Below are 5,163 nucleotides of genomic sequence, written 5' to 3'. Positions count from 1 at the left end.
CATCAGAGGTGATTTCTATTTATGCAGACACGATTCTGAGTTGAGCTTCATATCCTCCTGCTCGTTTCGCTCACCTGGCATCTGCCCAGTGTGAATCATCCCTGGGATCCACAGCAATGATAGACCCCCCCCCCCCCCCCCCCACACACACACACACACACACACACACACACACACACACACACACACACACACACACACACAAAAACGCTTCCTTGTCCTCATTGCTGTCTACGCCTGGTAGATCCCCTGGCATGTTCGCTCCTCCTTCATAAACACTAGCAGCTGCTTGGGCAATTAGCCATTAGCTCTTTACTTTTTACTATAATACCCGGTCCTCAGAAATCTCCACAATTAGCTCCTTAATTGCTTCTAAACAACCCAGGCGTAACCAGCAAATAGAAGAAGGCGGTAGGTAGTTAGGTGAAGAGACAGGCTTCTGGGAAAGAATCAAGCTAGCTGGGAGAATCCAGGCTAAACTGTTCTTTCTCTCCCCTCCCTGTGCAGCCTTTGGCAATATTTTTTTTCTGCTGTGACACGTCTTGGAAAGGCTCACGAAGGAGGAGGAAAGACAGAACGGCTAAAAACACAAGGCAGTGGAGCGCTGATGCCTCATATTCAAATTGAAAGTGACACATCCATGCCCTTTATTCTGTGGTCTAACTATCACTTCTGAGAAATGCTAACATTCAGTGTGACAGAGGGTGTTACGGTGACTTTTAGACGGGCAGGAGACGGCGCCCCCCCGGGCGTGGATTTGCGTGGCAGCGTGATATGACACAGCTCGCTTGACAGAGCAATGGGGATACCCCCAAGATTAGCTGAATGCATTAAAAGGAGCCATGAAACGTAGCTAACTGTTGATTAAATTGCTGTTACATCCATACTGGCGGTTCCAGTTAACCTCTTTAACACTGACAACAGCTACGCCACTGACATGACAATGGTATAGCAATAAATGTGCTGTCTGCGGCCATGTTCATCTCCGGAAAGGAAAGGATGAATAAATGAAATACATTTTTAAAGATGACAGAGCTTGAATGATAAGAGACATATGATAAGTACAGAAAATGAGAGATTAGAGAGTAGATTAACTGATTAGTCAAAAGACAGAGAGTTAATTGACAGAAAAAAAAGAAGATAATTTTTCATTACAGTCGTTCAGAAAATATTCACAGGTTCTGGCTCCAAATGTGAGGAATTGCTGCTTTCTGTGTTTCATGTAATTTCAATTCCTTTGACATAAAAGATGCTTTTTAGGGCTTTGGGGACTAATTATAGTCATTTTAATACTCTTTTTTTCTCCCCATTTTATAGATTTAACAATTAAGTAATTAATTGAAAAACAACTATATCAAAATGTGAATATGTATTTGGCCCAGAATTGAACTCAGGTCGAGGTGGGAAAACTGGTGGTGAACGTACAACATATGGTTTATGGTTTGTTTCTTTTCATCACCTTGAAGAATCTGGGGCACCTGAATGTCTCTTTCCTGCCTGCAACAACAATGCTTTTGATTCACTAAATGAGAATGAGTTTGCCCGAAAAATGACACATGTTGCACATGCCGTCAAATCCCCTGCATTTATCGTTAGCGGTGGTTAAATATCTGCTGATGTTTTGATGAAACAAGAATTATGCTTTAACCAGGGAAGTGGAGGCTCCGACTACAGGTCATCTGTTCATAACAGTTTCTGGCGCTCAATCAAAGAAACACAGTTGATTGGCTTCTCCATTTCTCTATATTGATAAACTGCTTCCAAATGAAAACAATCAAAGCAGAATTAAGGATAATCAAGCATAGTAATTCACTGCAGCTTGTGTGTATATGTGTGTGTGTGTGTGTGCGCGTGTGTGTTATCTATTACAAAATACTATTCCCGCAGCACAGCACCTCAGTAAAACATTTTCTACACAAGGTCTCTGCATCCAATCTACACTGCCTTTACTGACTGTATCTCTCTTTCTCTCTCTCTCACACACACACACAAAGACGCACATACACACACACAATACCAAGGAGGTATACAAGCACCATCTAGTGCTTTATTCAGGAAATTGCTCTGGAGAATGTCAGAAATGTGTTGAAAGTCCTCAGTTCTTTTAAATTTAGAAAAAATGTGTTTAGAATATATTTGATGTTACCATCCCAAATCCTCACTGCAGAACCGATTGCTTATTTATTTTAGATCACATAACTGAGGCTTAGACAAAATCAGTCTTTGACCCATCATTCAGCAAATGCAAAAAATATTAAATACACAATAACCACTTGATTGCATTTCAAATCCTTACTTGTTCCTTCTGACTACGCTGACCTCTGACCTTACTGGAACGACAAGCACGACTTGTCCAAACAGCACAAATTCAACAAGTGACTTACGAAATTTTAAGAAATTCTTGATCAAAGGAGTCAAACAGTGTGTTCAGTGGAAACTTTGAATACTATGAGTGATAGAGTTTCATTTATTTAACTGTAGACAACAAAGACAGCAACATTCATCATGTACCTCCTTTCCTCAGCTTTCACAGATAAGAGGATCATGATGGTGGAAACATTGGAATAATTTCAAAAACACAAAGGCTTATCTGGAATCATCAACTCACTAACCTGTTACCACGGAAGCAATTACTCATTCGACTGTGACGTACCAATGCAAAAAAACAAATTTTTGGAAGTTCACTCAGCGAAATGCCTGATAATATTCTCATAATATCCATCTAAGGAAGGATCCGTCTGAGGAAGGATATTACTAATCTTCTGAGGAAGGATATTACTAATGTTTAGTTGAGTCCCAAACAAAGTCCAAAACCTGATCCACTGATTCTGGGTGAAGACCAAAATAGGCAGTACAACTTTTTAGATGTATTTTCTGAGTAAGACGTTTCTTAAGCATGAGCAGAGATATATGTTCACTTATCTTCACCAGCTCTAAATTAAACTCTTTAATACTCAACTACTGATCTTTAAAAAAAAAAACATTTTTAAAAGCAATCCCTCACACGGTCTGCCGTACAGGAGAGAAAACAAGTGAAGGTGGACTGAGTGAGAGAAGAATGAATGAATAGTTTAGATAAAAACCAACAGCAGCCAAAATCCAAGTTGATTTAAAAACAAACTGAGACAACTCTGGAAGGTCAGAAAAACAGTCTGGAGACAGAGAGTGTGTTCAGACAACGCAGACCTTGATGTCACTTTTGACAAATGTGTTTTAATTAGATGTGTAAATTTATTTGGGACTAAGATTCACTCCCTAAACACACTAAAACAAAAGATAAGCCACTGACCCATCAGCCACCTTGGCGCACAAAAGCCTCGCTGACATACTTTCCCTTAAGTGCACTGTGTGAGTACTTCCTTTGACCTTTGATCTTAAGGCTCTGAAGTAGTTGCTGTCTGTGCTCGTCTTAAACCCTTACCAATAAAGAATGGTCCTGAAATGGTCTTGAAATCTTAAAGCTGTGAAGTTTGAAAAATATTTATACAATCATGGATTCAGCATTTACAAAGAGGGATAAGGAGTAGATGTAATTTTAAAGATTTCTAACAAGGTCATTGAACTTCTCAGGGGTAGAAGAAACATATCAGAAACAAATGATCATTCCAAGTTCAGTATTTTTATGTCTTCCTTCATGTCTCAACAGTGTCCATAAATGAAACGTTTTTGAAGGCTGATTGTTTTGGATTGAAGAATGCCAACAGCTGATATTATGTTCCAGTTTTCTGCATATTTGAATGACTGAGAACAAGATGGGACACTAAATTGAATTAAAACTAATGCAAATTAAATTCTTATGCTAGAAACTTTGAAAGCAGATGAGGCCAGTTTAAACCCAGATAGTCCACTCCAACTCCCATTATTTTTCTGGTCTTGGTTTTGGTTTGTTGACAACATTTGAATATATTTACAAAAGTCCAACTGAATGATATGAGTGACTAAGTTGTGGACTTATTTCCATCATTGTTTCTGATGATAAGAGTTCAAGAAATGAAAAGGATCTTTGCATTGACTCTATTAGAAATTGACAAATCTGACCTGCTGGTACATCTGCTATTAAAAGCACAACACGGGCTTGACAACAGTACAGCGAAGGTCGATCCAGTCTGATGTTCATAAAGGGAAACTGGTTGCAGACACAACTATAGTAACCCCGGTAACCTCAACACATCTTTGTGGCATTTTTGCCAAACACCATGTAATGTGAATTGTGCCTACAAATTTGTTTGAGTAACATAATAAACATTTGTGAAAGGTGTAATGGATTTGTTTGACAATAGGCATGCAATCCACACCACCAACAACCTTCACAACAAGGCTTCCACAAACAAACAAGCTTCAGGCCCAATGAAGCCTGATAACAATTACTGGGCAAACACATGGGCAGACCTACTTGGTAGTACCACGCTGTCTGCCATCATATTTACTGTACTGCTTGCAACCACCACAGAAGCTCACGTTTAATGTCTGTATTTCATTAGGTTCCCCGATAAAGCAAAGACCTTGGGACATAAATGTGGATTTGGCCCCATTTTGTTAAAACTAAGTTTGAAATTTGAAAAAAAAAAAAAGAAAAAAAAGAAAAAGATAATCATTTTTCCAGAGTAATGGTAATGTTGCCTGAAACTGGCAATGTGATGAGACAGATTTTATTTTTATGTTTACTGGGGTTTTACGGTGTGAAGTTCCAGTACAGACCTTAAGCAGGGACTGTCTGGGGTCCTTGAAGAGGCTTCAGGGGGGCCCTGGATTATCATTTTTATTTATTTTCCAAGATAAACAGCCCACTGACATAATGTGTGAGGGTCCTTGCTACTTCATAGTTTTCCTACTTAATCTTCTGCCTATATCCAAATTCAACAACTCACTAATACTCATTGTTGGAAGAAATATTCTGATCTTTTACATAATTAATGCAGCAATTTAATAATATAAATAAAATAGAAAATGTATAAATGTAGAAGTACTTGCTATGGAGGCAAAATGGGCTCTGTCAATGTTAAAATATTATTTATCATATTATTGGGTTATAATAAGCTGACACACATATTTTTGTAAATAGTTTCAGTGGTGTAGCACAGAAAATCTGGGCCTTGTGCACAATTAAATAAACAGTTAAACATGTGCATCTGCAGTGTTTTTTATGTTGGTCGGCAATTAAGT

Source organism: Seriola dumerili, unplaced genomic scaffold (genome assembly GCF_002260705.1).
Source record: "Seriola dumerili isolate Sdu_G_001 unplaced genomic scaffold, Sdu_1.0 BDQW01000187.1, whole genome shotgun sequence".
Lineage (NCBI taxonomy): Eukaryota > Metazoa > Chordata > Actinopteri > Carangiformes > Carangidae > Seriola > Seriola dumerili.
Note: the sequence above shows the minus strand (reverse complement) of the source record.